Source organism: Kogia breviceps, chromosome X (genome assembly GCF_026419965.1).
Source record: "Kogia breviceps isolate mKogBre1 chromosome X, mKogBre1 haplotype 1, whole genome shotgun sequence".
In the NCBI taxonomy this organism is placed as follows: domain Eukaryota; kingdom Metazoa; phylum Chordata; class Mammalia; order Artiodactyla; family Physeteridae; genus Kogia; species Kogia breviceps.
The window spans coordinates 115,574,971-115,589,986 of record NC_081330.1 but is presented as its reverse complement, the minus strand read 5'-3'; positions in this window follow the sequence as shown (position 1 = coordinate 115,589,986).

The following is a 15,016-nucleotide window of genomic DNA, read 5'->3' as shown; positions in this document are numbered from 1 at the left end:
TTCTGATTGGTTGGTGCCTCTGAAAGCACTTATCAAGTATTTTGAATATCACCTAGAAGAGCAACCTCTGGGTCATAAACTATGCACAGCTTCACCTCCATTATATATTACCAATAGCTCTTCAAAGTGGTTAAACCAACTTACACCCCAACTAGTAGTTTAATATGTGCATTCTTGTTTCCCCACAATTCATACTGTTAGGCTTTCTTTCAGTGGTCTGATGAGTATGAAATGTTATCTTGTTTTAATTTGTTGTTTCCTGATTACTAATCGGGTGAAACATTATCTGTTTATCAACCAGTCAGAACGTTTCTTTTGTAAATTGGCTCTCCTTTTGTAAAATGGAGTCTTTACTCCATTTTCTTTGGGGCTAAATTTCTCTAGTTGATTTTTAGGTGTTCTGTATTGATTCTGCACATTAATCCTTTGTCAAGTTTAAGGACGCTAGTATCTTCTTGCCATCTGGCCTTTATATTTCATTTTCTTTATGGTGACACTCTATAGAATACCATCTTTTTTTGCTCTCTGTATTTGGGTAAACCATGTAAACTCTCAGTCTCCATTTACTCATTTATTAAATGAGGACAGTAATGCCTTCTTCACAAGATTGTTGTGAATAAAAATAATAAGATAATACATGTACAGGGCAATATTCAATAAATAAATAGTTTTCTTCCTGTGGTCCTACCCTCAGACAGAAGGAAGAAACAAGAGCCCACTACTATGCAAATATCTTCACTGAGCTATGATGTGTCAAAAAAGAAATCATGTGGATACTTAAAGAGAATGATGAGTTAACTGGATTACATAACTCACTCAATAAACATTTATTAAACCCTTTCTATGTGCCAGGCGTAGTATTAGAATGGGATGCAAAATAAATCAAGGCTTGTCTAGTGAAAGAGAGAGACAACAAGCAAATTTACTACCACGTCCAGATGAATAAAACAAAGTTCAAGAGGATAACAAAAACAGAAGGGTACAACTTCTGATTGGGTGGCCAGAGAAGTCCCAACATGAAGGCGAATGGAGCAGAAACCTGGAAGAACTGAGAAAGGGAGCCATGTGAAGAAGTACATGCAAAGACCCTGAGGCTCTACCATACTTGTCAATCAAGGAGAACAAGGATAGTGTGAGGGAAGGAAATAGCAAGAGTGACAGAAGTAACCAGGGACCGGACAATGACCTTGGAGGTCATGGTAAGAATTCTGAATTTTATTTTAAGTGCAATGGAATGACCCTGGAGGATTTTCAGCAGAGGAATGGAAAGTTATAACTTACATTTTTAAAAGGATCCCTCCAGATGGATTGGGAGTTTGGAATTAGCAGATGCAAACTATTATATATAGAATGGATAAACAACAAGGTCCTATTGTATAGCACAGGGAACTATATTCAATATCCTGTGATAAACCACAATGGAAAATTAAGAAAACGAGAAAAAAGACGATAAAAGGATCCCTCCAACTACGGGATGAAGAGAGGGCTGTATGAGTAGAGGAGGGGAAGTAGGGAGACCGCAGGAGACTGTCTTTGTCACACTGAAGCTTTATAAAGCCATTCTGATAATTTCCCAGGACTCATAAAAATAAGCTACTCTGCACTGAAATCTCAAATTGCAGCAAATGGTGTTATTTCTATTTACTATTATTGGACAAGCCACATTTAACCCAAAACCCAGCAAAACGTAAGAAACAGTGGAAAAACCAAGTGACAGATAAATAGTGCTAAACTTGTTTACCTCTCACTTGCCCTGGCCAGTTTGTCCATTTTTCTTTAACTCAAAGAAATCAAGGCCTATTTAGGACAGTTACTATCTGTGGATAAAATGGTGTCAAATGGCTTAGGTAAAAGCAGTATAGTTTCCCCATGATTAGTTTTTGAGCATTACTCCTTGGTCAAGTGCAGAGGTCATAACTTACCTTCCTTCTCAAGATATGCTGGCTATCTGATAATGAATTTTCCCAATACTGTCTCACTCTCCAAGGTGTTCTAATTGATTTTTCTCCCTGTTGTTTAGAATCTCAGGCTATTTAATTAATGCATTTCTTTTACACAAATAGAAAAACTCAGCATGACCAAAGTCAGAGTGGTCAACCGCTCAGTGCTTCCCTGCCTCCTAGCTATAACACCTTATTAGATCTGATAACCGCAGCCTGCCTGCCAATCCACAGTTGCTTCCCACTGTGTTCTTCAAAAAGTTTCTGCTTCTGCATTGAAATCACCAGCTCGATTTATTATGAAATTATTCCTAGAACTGATCTTCCCAAACCGTGCTGTGGAAATGAATAACCTAGAGATCTTGGTAAAATGCAGATTTGAATTTAGTCCATTGGGGGCAGGGTCCAGGACGGAGCATTTCTCAGGTGATGCTGATGCTGGTGGTCCGAGGACCACACTTTAGTAGCGAGGTCCTAGGCTGAAGGCAACCACAACATTTAACACTATTAAATTTTTTTTCTTATATATAAAAAATACATAACATATACATATATAATATATGTGATGTATATATAAAATATATGTTCATGTAGAAAGAGTGTATTTAGAGCAGTTACAACTCATGGATAAAGAAGTGTCAAATGGCTTGGGTGGTAGTTAGTGCCATAATTTTTTTTTTTAGAGCAGCATTATTTGGTGAAAGAGGGACTCAACGCTCAAACTGAAATTCTGAAAACATATCTAAGTATGGTATACATAGTAATGATATACCACCTTGCATTAATAACCTAAACAGCTATTTCTCCTATGAAGTAAGATCTTTTCACAAAAGATCTCTGGTAGAATTTCTTCAAAGTCAATAGCTCACAATGCTGAATGCGTAAAACCCTCAGCCCTGGCTATCAAAGTACACCCCCAAAACCAGCAGCATCAGAATCACCTGAAAACTTGTTAAAATTTCAAACCTGGGGCCTCACCCAAAGTTTACTAAATCAGAAATGCTGTTCATAGGGCCCAGCTATTTTTGTTTGAACAAACCCTCCAAGTGATTCTGAATTTTGAGAACTACAGCTCTATAGGACTAGTTATTTTATTTCCATTTCTAGATATATAACATTCATGTGATTTTCTTAAATACATAGGAATGGTAAAAAGAAATTACACCTCCATACACTTCATCTTAATAGTGCTTTGCACATATAAATGAATTAATACAAACCTGGCAAAAGGGGAAGATTTGTATAATTTTCCCCACAATTTACAATGTAGCTTCCTTCTTTACTAATGCAACTATTAGGTATTCATTGCATGAAGGAGGAAACCCAGGATATGATACAGACATTAACATTTTACATTTGGGGCAATTTATAGCAAGCAGTAAGCTCTCTGGAGGCCAGCTTGATATTGCTTTGAGGGCCACTTCTCAATTTCTTATACAAAGAATATACAGTCCTTGTTCTTTTCTCATCTCAAAGTTTAGTCCTCCTGAGAAGATTCCATTTGAACCATCCCCTCTATATAATTGACTATTTATATGCAGCTATTACTGGCAAACTTCACCCTCTTGAGGGCCACTAACCATGCCCGGGCCTGACTGTGGGATACTTTTATGATGAAATGTCATCAGAAGATGAGAATCTAACTATGGAACAACTCCAGGCTGGTTTTCTAAAGCCTTCTATGGAAAAATGCCATCAGGTGCCACACATGGGTCCACTTCAGTCCTGGGCCCTATAAGAAAAAAGCCCCTCAGAATTAACTGGTAAATTCTAATAAATTTCTAGGTGAGAGAGTTCCCCTGAGTTTTCATGATCACATCTAGGACTAGCAGTGGCCCTAGAAAATAGCTAGAAAGAATTTCATGTCATCATTTAGGATTAGAATCTGTAACATTTCAACAGCAAATACACTTCATAAATCACAAATATCTCTGCACTGCATTTTAATCTGGACTTTTCTGAAAACTTATATTTCATGTCCTAACTTTTGCTCACCTTTTACATGGTATGTTTTCAATATTTTTTTAACCAAGATATAGCTACTCATTTAAAAAAATTTTTAATCTGAAAATTGACATTAAATAACCTAACAAAAGGAATAAATCTAACTAACAGCTTTTGTAAGAACATAAATAATATTAATAAACAATTTAAGCCAAACTATTAATAAACTTATGAAGGTTAATTTTATGTGTCAAACATCACTCTTGATGTTTCTGCGTGAAGGTGGTTTTTGGGTAAGATTGACATTTAAATAGATGGTCTTTGAGGAAATCTGATTCATTCCATAATGTAAGTGGGTCTCACCGATAAGTTGAAGGCCTTTAATTAAAAAACAAAAAAAAGACTGAATGTCCCTCAAGCAAGAAGGAATTCTGCCAGCATACTTCCTTTGCACCAAACTGCAATTCTTCTTTGGGTCTTCCCTATCAGATTTTAGATTTGCCAAGCCTCCACAACTGTGTGAGCCAATTCCTTGATACCTCTCTCGCTTGCTCTCTGGTGCGCACGATGCATGTATATATGTTTGTAAATATCCTATCATAAACCATAATGGAAAATAATATTTTAAAAAGAATGTATATATACGTGTAACTGAATCACTTTGCTGTACAGCAGTAATTCACACAACATTGTAAATCAACTATATTTCAACTAAAAAAATCTTTAATTCAATGCTAGATACAACGTATAGCCTATATATATATATAGACCCAATGTATACCCTATATATATATCATATATCTATACATATCTGTATGTATAGATATATGATATGAGCAGGAAATTGTATGTAAAAATCTCATCTTTTCTTTTAGCATTTAATGAAAACCAATCTGAAAAGTTTATCTGATAGAATTCCCAAAGAGAAAATGTTTTCTCTAAAGCAGCTATTGTGGTGTGCTCATTTAATGATCCAGGGGCAATGCCTCTCCCATAGAGAAATTCTTCCTGGGAGAAGAAACAGGCCTTTAAAAATAAGATAGGCTCTTATCTGTCTGGCATATACCCAGCATGGGACAGTCTGAAGAGAGGGAGATGAACGTAATAAATGGATCTGTAAGGATTTTACTTCCCCTTCAGTGTGGTGATAGTTAATTTCTTGGATTAGAACCTACCACTGTCAAGAATAAGGTCCCACATCTTCCTTGGCAATAAAAGACATCCCCAACAGTCCATTCAGGACTGCTTCAGCTCTGGAAGATGGGAAAGCAGACCTTTCTTTATCTTCTTGACACATTTTGTTTTTAGCACTTAGTGAAATAAATGGTTTCTATATTGCACGTCATTATTCGTATACTAAAATTGTTTTTTTAAAAACATCTGAAAAAGATTTTCAACTTGGATCATCTCTTATCATTTTGATTTTTTCAGCTACGTTGAGGGAGTTCCATGTATTAAAATATCATAAATATTCAGCATTAAGTCTGCAAGAAGAGCAGAGGAAAAACTAATATTCTGTCACTGACAAGTCCAACTAACACACCACTGTAAAGCAATTATACTCCAATAAAGGTGTTAAAAAAAAAAAAAGAAAGAAATACTGAGGAAAAAAAAAAAAAAAAAAGAACCAGCGCACTGTGTTGACCTCAGGTAGCATTCTTTTCCCCTTTTTGGCCACGCCACATGTAGGATCTTAGTTCCCCGACCAGGGATCGAACTCACACACCATGCAGTGGAAGCGTGGAGTCTTAACCACTGGACCACCAGGGAAGTCCCCTCAGGTAGCAGTTTCAAGAGCTGAGTATCAATTAAAAAAGTAACTATCCCTAAAGCTGGTAAAATATCCCTTTTCTCATGAAAGTTCAGGTTTCTTTATTAACTAAAAATACATGGGCTTGGGCTTCCCTGGTGGCGCAGTGGTTGAGAGTCCGCCTGCCGATGTAGGAGACACGGGTTCGTGCCCTGGTCCGGGAAGATCCCACATGCCGCGGAGCAACTAAGCCCGTGAGCCATGGCCGCTAGGCCTGCGCGTCCGGAGCCTGTGCTCCGCAACGGGAGAGGCCACAACAGTGAGAGGCCCGCATACAGAAAAAAAAAAAAAAAAAAAAAAAAAATACATGGGCTTTACTTTTGTGTTCTTCAAACTTGCAACAGAATATATTGGTCATTATGTACACCCTCAGGTAGGATTCCTAATGAAATTTCAAGTCCTGTGCAAGACTGCACAACAGAGGAGGAGCTGGGGAGCCATCAAAGAGTCCAGAAACAAGAATGGCAACGATGGAGACTGCATTGCAAACTAAGATCTTCACAGAGAAAGAAAACTGAAAAACTAAGGAACAATTTAATGACCAACTTCAACTGCTAAAGATGATGACGAGCAACTAAGAGATAGTGACGCCATTGGAAATGTTGACCAAGCTAAAATAACAGGATAAAATTGCAGACAAGTGTATCAGGTAAGACACAAAAATAATTTTCTCTCCAAAATAACGATCAATAAACATTAACATATATTGTAGAGGAAAGATGATGAAAGTTTTGCTATAGATTCATTGGCACATTCATCCAGCAAATCTGCCCCAGCCACCTGTTACCCCCATTTATTCATCTCCTCCCTCCCTCCAAGTAGCTTACTCTGCTCCTGTCATACTAGCCTCCTTGACCTGCCTTAAACCTCCACACAGACGTATTTCTGCTTCAGACCTCTGCATTCGCTGTTTCCTCTGACTGCAAATTTCTTCCTGCAGGAATACACTTGGGTCATTTCCTCTTCTTCAGGCAGTTCCTCTAAAGCCACCCTCTCACTGAAGCCTGCCCAGGCCACCCTACCTTTCAACAGCTTCTATTACCCTTCCCTAATTATTTATCCTTTTTAGCAGTCTATCTATCTCTCTCGCACTCTCTCTCTCTCTCTCTCTCTCACTAGCTTTGTAAGTTGCTATGCTGGAAAAACGCACATGGTAAAGAAAACAGGAGAGCTTCCAGGCAGTAACCACAAAGAAGTTGAGGCCCTTATTAGTCTAACAGCCCACAAAGAATAAAATCCTACTAACAACCACATAACACTCAGAAGTGCATCTTTCTCCATTCAAGACTTAAGATGACAATAGCCCAGACTATATCTCAATTGCAGCCTCTGAGAGACCCGTAAAAAAGAAGCCAGATAATCCCTGTCCAGGTTCCTGCTTTACACAAATTGTGAGATAATGAATGCACATTGTTTTAAGTCACTACATTTTGGGTACACAGCAACAGATAACCAATACATAAACAAAAATTTCCTGCTGGGATTTTGATTGGGGTCGTGTTAAATATATAGATCAAGTTAGAGAAAATGGAGATCTTTGCTATGCTGAGTCTCCCAATCTATGAACACAGTATGTTCTCCAGTTATTTAGGTTTTCTTTGATTTTGTTAATCAGCACCTTATAGTTTTCAGCATACATATCCTTTGTTTTGTTACGTTTATATATATGCATTTCATTTTTGGAGTGATTCAAATTATTATTTTTAAAATTTCAGGGCTTCCCTGGTGGCGCAGTGGTTGAGAATCCGCCTGCCGTTGCAGGGGATACGGGTTCGTGCCCCGGTCCGGGAAGATCCCAAATGCCGCGGAGCGGCTGGGCCCGTGAGCCATGGCCGCTGAGCCTGCGCATCCGGAGCCTGTGCCCCGCAACGGGAGAGGCCACAGCAGTGAGAGGCCCGCATACCACAAAAAAAAAAAAAAAAAAAAAAAAAAAAAAAAAAAAAAAAAAAAAAAATTTCATTCATTGCTAGTACATAGAAATATAACTGATTTTTTGTCTTTTTACTTAGTATCCTATGACCTCATTAAACTCATTTATTAGTTCTAGAAAACTTTTGTAGATATTGGGATATTCTCCATAAAGAATCATGTTGTTTGGGAATAGAAACAGTTGTATTTCTTTCCTTACAATTTACATACTGTTTGTTTATTTCTCATTCTTTATTCCACTCTCCAGGACTTCTAGTATACTACTGAGTAGTAGTGGTGAGAATGGACAGCTTTGCCTTCTTGCTGATCTAAGGAGGAAAGTGTTCAGTCTTTCATGAGAAAGTAATGTCAGCTCTGGAAGTTTTGTAGCTGCCCTTTACTACGACATTCTCTTCTATTTCTAGCTTGCTCAGAGTTTTCTCATAATGAATCTGAATTTTGCCAAATGCTTTTTCTATGTCTGTTGATATGCTCATGTGGCATTTTTAAATTAGATTGTTAATATGGTAGAATGCATCAACTGATTTTCTTTTTTTAACATCTTTTAAAATTTTTATTTATGTATTTTAACATCTCTATTGGAGTATAACTGCTTTACATTGGTGTGTTAGTTTCTGCTGTATAACAAAGTGAATCAGCTATACATATACATATATCTTATATATCATACATAGACCCATATCTCTTCCCTGTAGCATCTCGCTCTCTCCCACCCTCCCTATCCCACCCCTCTAGGTGGTCACAAAGCACTGAGCTGATCTCCCTGTGCTATGTGGCTGCTTCCCACTAGCTATCTATTTTACATTTGGTAGTGTATATATGTCCATGCCACTCTCTCAATTTGTCCCAGCATACCCTTCCCCTCCCCGTGTCAAGTCCATTTTCTACATCTGCGTCTTTATTCCTGTCCTGACCCTAGGTTCTTCAGAACCTTTTTTTTAATAGATTCCATACATATGTGTTAGCATACGGTATTTGTTTTTCTCTTTATGACTTACTTCACTCTGTATGACAGACTCTAGGCCCATCCACCTCACTTCAATTAACTCAATTTCATTTCTTTTTAAGGCTGAGAAACATTCCATTGAATATATGTGCCACATGTTCTTTATCCATTGATATGTCAATGGACACTTAGGTTGTTTCCATGTCCTGGCTACTGTAAATACAGCTGCAGTGAACATTATGGTACATGACTCTTCTTAAATTACAGTTTTCTGAGGGTATATGCCCAGTAGTGGGATTGTGGGGTCGTACGGTACTTCTATTTTTAGTTTTCTAAGGAACCTCCATACTGTTCTCCATAGTGGCTGTACCAGTTTACATTCCCACCAACAGTGCAAAAGGGTTCCCTTTTCTCCACACCCTTTCCAGCATTTATTGTTTGTAGATTTTTTAATGATAGCCATTCTGACCAGTGTGAGGTGGTAACTCATTGGAGTTTTGGTTTGCATTTTTCTAATGATTAGTGATGTTGAACATCCTTTCATGTATTTGTTGGCAATCTGTATATCTTCTTTGGAGAAATGTCTATTTAGGTCTTCTGCCCATTTTTGGATTGGGATGTTTGCTTTTTTGATATTGAGCTGCATGAGCTGCTTGTATATTTTGGAGATTAATCCTTTGTCAGCTGCTTCGCTTGCCAATATTTTCTTCCATTCTGAGGGTTGACTTTTCATCTTGTTTATGGTTTCCTTTGCTGTGCAAAAGCTTTGAAGTTTCATTAGGTCCCATTTGTTTATTTTTGTTTTTATTTCCATTCTCTAGGAGGTGGGTCAAAAAGATCTTGCTGTGATTTATGTCATAGAGTGTTCTGCCTACGTTTTCCTCTAAGAGTTTGACAGTGTCTGGCCTTACATTTAGGTCTTTAATCCATTTTGAGTTTGTTTTTGTGGACGGTGTTAAGGAGTGCTCTAATTTCATTCCTTTACATGTAGCTGTCCAGTTTTCCCAGCACCACTTATTGAAGAGGCTATCTTTTCTCCACTGTATACTCTTGCCTCCTTTATCAAAGATAAGGTGACCATATGTACATGGGTTTTCCTCTGCTCTTTCATTCCTGTTCCATTAATCTATACTTCTATTTTTGTGACAGTATCATACTGTCTTGATTACTGTAGCTTTGTAGTATAGTCTGAAGTCAGGGAGTCTGATTCCTCCAGCTCCGTTTTTCTTTCTCAAGATTGCTTTGGCTATTCAGGGTCTTTTGTGTTTCCATACAAATTGTGAAATTTTTGGTTCTAGTTCTGTGAAAAATGCCATTGGTAGTTTGATAAGCATTGCATTGAATCTGTAGATTGCTTTGGTTAGTATAGTCATTTTCACAGTGTGGATTCTTCCAAGCCAAGAACATGGTATATCTCTCCATCTGTTGGTATCACCTTTAATTTCTTTCATCCGTGTCTTATAGTTTTCTGCATACAGGTCTTTTGTCTCCTTAGGTAAGTTTATTCCTAGGTATTTTTTTCTTTTTTTTGCAAAGGTAAATGGGAGTGTTCCTTTAATTTCTCTTTCAGATTTTTCATCATTAGTGTATATGAATGCAAGAGATTCCTGTGCATTAATTTTGTATCCTGCTACTGTACCAAATGCGTTGACTAGCTCTAGTAGTTTTCTGGTGGCATCTTTAGGGTTAATCTATGTATAGTATCATGTCATCTGCAAACAGTGACAGTTTTACTTCTTCTTTTCCACTTTGGATTCCTTTTATCTCTTTTTCTTCTCTGACTGCTGTGGCTAAAACCTCAAACACTATGTTGAATAATAGCAGTGAGAGTAGGCAACCTTGTATTGTTTCTGATCTGAGAGGAAATGGTTCCAGTTTTTCACCATTGAGAACGATGTTGGCTGTGGGTTTGTCATATATGGCCTTCATTATGTTGAGGTAAGTTACCTCTATGCCTACTTTCGGGGGGGTTTTAACATAAATGGGTGTTGAATTTTGTTGAAAGCTTTTTCTGCATCTATTGAGACGATCATATGGTTTTTCTCCTTCAATTTGTTAATATAGTGTATCACATTGATTGATTTATATATATTGAAGAATCCTTACATTCCTGGGATAAACCCCACTTGATCATGGTGTATGATGCTTTAAATGTGCTGTTGGATTCTGTCTGCTAGCATTTTGTTGAGGCTTTTTGTATCCATGTTTATCAGTGATATTAGCCTGTAGTTCTTTTACTTTGTGACATCTTTGTCTGGTTTTGGTATCAGGGTGATTGTGGCCTTGCTGAATGAGTTTGGGAGCCTTCCTCCCTCTGCTATATTTTGTTAGAGTTTGAGAAGGATAGGTGTTAGCTCTTCTATAAATTTGACAGAATTCACCTGTGAAGCCATCTGGTCCTGGGCTTTGGTTTGTTGGACGTTTGTTAATCACAGTTTCAATTTCAGTGCTTGTGATTGGTCTGTTCATATTTTCTAGTTCTTCCTGGTTCAGTCTTAGAAGTTTGTGCTTTTCTAAGAATTTGTCCATTTCATCCAGGTTATCCATTTTATTGGCATATAGTTGCTTGTAGTAATCCCTCATCATCCTTTGTATTTCTTCAGTGTCATTTGTTACCTCTTTTTCATTTCTTATTCCATTGAGTTGTCTTCTGCCTTTTTTTCTTGATGAGTCTAGCTAATGGTTTATCAATTTTGTTTATCTTCTCAAAGAACCAACTTTTAGTTTTACTGATCTTTGCAATTGTTTCTTTCATTACTTTTTCATTTGTTTCTGATCTTATCTTTATAGTATCTTCCCTCTGGCTACCTTTGGGGTTTTTTTTGGTTCTTCTTTCTCTAATTGCTCTAGGTGTAAGGTTAGGTTGTTTGAGATGTTTCTTGTTTCTTGAGGTAGGATTTTATTGCTATAAACTTCCCTCTTAGAACTACTTTTGCTGCATCCCATAGTTTGGGGCCCATCCTGTTTTCACTGTCATTTGTTTCAAGGTATTTTTTGATTTCCTCTTTGATTTCTTCAGTGATCTCTTGGTTATTTAGTAGCATATTGTTTAGCCTCCATGTGGTTGTATTTTTTCCAGTCTTTTGCCTGTAATTGATATCTAGTCTCAAAGCGCTGTGGTCAGAAAAGACACTTGATATGATTTCAATTTTCTTAAATTTACCAAGGCTTCATTTGTGACCCAAGGTATGATCTATCCTGGAAAATGTTCCATGAGCACTTGAGAAGAAAGTGTATTCTGTTTTTTGGATGGAATGTCCTAAAAATATCAATTAAATCCATCTTGTGTAATGTGTCATTTAAAGCTTGTGTTTCCTTATTTATTTTTATTTTGGATGACCTGTCCATTGGTGAAAGTGGGGTGTTAAAATCCCCTACTATTATTGTGTTACTGTCAGTTTCCCCTATTACAGCTGTTAGCATTTGCCTTATTAAGGTGCTCCATGTTGGGTGCAAATATATTTACAATTGTTATATCTTCTTGGACGCATCACTTGATCATTATGTAGTGTCCTTCTCTGTCTCTTGTAACAGTCTGTATTTTAAAGTCTATTTTGTCTGATATGAGAATTCCTACCCTAGCTTTCTTCTGATTTCCATTTGCATGGAATATCTTTTTCCATCCCCTCACTTTCAGTCTGTATGTGTCCCTAGGTCTGAAGTGGATCTCTTGTAGACAGCATATATACGGGTCTTGTTTTTGTATCCATTCAGCCAGTCTATGTCTTTTGGTGGGAGCATTTAGTCCATTGACATTTAAGGTAATTATCGATATGTATGTTCCTATTACCATTTTCTTAATTGTTTTGGGTTTGTTATTGCAGGTATTTTCCTTCTCTTGTGTTTCCTGCCTAGAGAAGTTCCTTTACCATTTGTTGTAAAGCTGGTTTGGTGGTGCTGAATTCTCTTAACTTTTGCTTGTCTGTAAAGGTTTTAATTTCTACCTTGAATCTGAATGAGAGCCTTGTTGGGTAGAGTGATCTTGGTTGTAGGTTTTTCCCTTTCATCACTTTAAATATGTCCTGCCACTCCCTTCTGGCTTATAGAGTTTCTGCTGAAAGATCAGCTGTTAACCTTATGGGGATCCCCTTGTGTGTTATTTGTTGTTTTTCCCCTGCTGATTTTAGTATTTTTTCTTTGTATTTAATTTTTGATGGTTTGATGAGTATGTGTCTTGGTGTGCTTCTCCTAGGATTGATCCTGTATGGGACTCTCTGTGCTTCATGGATTTGACTGACTATTTCCTTTCCCATGTTAGGGTAGTTTTCAACTATAACCTCTTCAAATATTTTCTTAGACCCTTTCTTTTTCTCTTTTTCTTCTGGCACCCCTGTAATTCGAATGTCGGTGTGTTTAATGTTGTCCCAGAGGTCTCTGAGACTATCCTCATTTCTTTTTTTTTCTTTTTTCTTTTATCTGCTCTGCGGTAGTTATTTCCACTATTTTATCTTCCAGGTCACTTATCCGTTCTTCTGCCTCAGTTTTTCTGCTATTGATTCCTTCTAGAGAATTTTTAATATCACTTGTTGTGCTGTTCATCATTGTTTGTTTGCTCTTCAGTTCTTGTAGGTCCTTGTTAAACGTTTCTTGTATTTTCTCCATTCTATTTCCAAGATTTTGTATCATCTTTACTATCATTACTCTGAATTCTTTTTTTAGGTAAGCTGCCTATTTCCTCTTCATTTGTTTGGTCTGGTGGGATTTTACCTTGCTCCTTCATCTGTTGCATATTTCTCTGTCTTCTCATTTTGTTTAACTTACTGTGTTTAGGGTCTCCTTTTCATAGGCTGCAGGTTCATACTTCCCGTTGTTTTTGGTGTCTTCCCCAGTGGGTGAGGTTGGTTCAGTGGCTCATGTATGGTTCCTGGCGGAGGGGACTGGTACCTGTGTTCTGGTCGGTGAGGCTTGATCTTGTGTTTGTGGTGGGCAGGGCCCATCCGGTAGTGTGTTTTGGGTATCTGTGAACTCAGTATGATTTTAGGCAGCATCTCTGCTAATGGGTGGGTTTGTGTTCCTGTCTTGCTGGTTGTTTGGCATGGAGCGTCCAGCACTGGAGCCTGCTGGCCATTGGGTGGAGCTGGGTCTTAGAGTTGAGACAGAGATCTCTGGCAGACCTCTCGCCTACTGATAGTATGTGATGTTGGGAGGTCTCTGGTGGTCCAATGTCCTGAACTCGGCTCTCCCATCTCAGAGGCTCAGACCTGACACCAGGCCAAAGCACCAAGTCCCTGTCAGTCACACAGCTCAGAAGAAAAGGCAGGAAAAAAAAAAAGAAATAAAATAAATAATAAATTTTAAAAAATTATTAAAATAAAAAAATAAAATACTAATAATAAAAAAAGAAGAAAGCAACCAAACCAATAAACAAATCCACCAATGATAACAAGTGCTTAAAACTATACTAGGATAAACATAAAAATCAGAAAGAAATCAGTCTCAGACAGCATACCCCAAATCTACAGTTGCTCCCAAAGTCCACCACCTTAATTTTGGCAGGATTCACTGTCTGTTCAGGTATTCCACAGATACAGGGTACATCAAGTTGATTGTGGGGATTTAATCTGCTGCTTCTGAGGCTGCTGGGAGAAATTTCCCTTTCTCTTCTTTGTTCGCACAGCTCCTGGGGATCAGCTTTTGGTTTTGGCCCCACCTCTGCGTTTAGGTCACCCTCAGGCATCCGTTCCCACCAAGTCAGGACAGGGTTAAAGCAGCAGTTGATTAGGGAGCTCTTGCTCATTCAGGCTGCGGGGAGGGAGGGGTACAGTGATTATAACTGGAATGCGGGGCGAGCCTGCAGCGGCAGAGGCCAGCCTGATGTTGCAACAATCTGAGGTGCACCATGTGTTCTTCCGGGGAAGTTGTCCCTGGATCACGAGACCCTGGCAGTGGCAGGCTGCAGAGGTTCCTGGGGGGCTATGGATAGTGACCTGTGCTTGCACACAGGATTCTTGGTGGCTGCAGCAGCAGCATTAGCATTTCATGCCCGTGTCTGTGGTCCGAGCTGATAGCCCCAGCTCATGCCCATCTCTGGAGCTCGTTTAGGCAGTGCTCTGCCTTCTGTGGGCTGACAGGGAAGGGATCCCCTCTCCTCATGCACCCGGAAACAATGGTCTCTTGCCTCTTCAGCAGGTGCAGACTTTTTCCCGGACTCCCTCCTGGCTAGCTGTGGTGCACTAGCCCCCTTCAGGCTGTGTTCACACAGCCAACCCCAGTCCTCTCCCTGGGATCTGACCTCCGAAGCCGGAGCCTCAGCTCCCAGCCCCACCCTGCCCCGGAGGGTGAGCAGACGAGCCCCTCAGGCTGGTGAGTGCTGGTTGGCAGCAAAACTCAGTGCGGTAATCTCTCCGCTTTGCCCTCCACTCCCCTGTTGCTGCGCTGTCCTCCGTGGCTCCTAAGCTTTCCCCGCCCACCCCACGTCTCTACCAGTGAAGGGACGTCCTAGTGTGT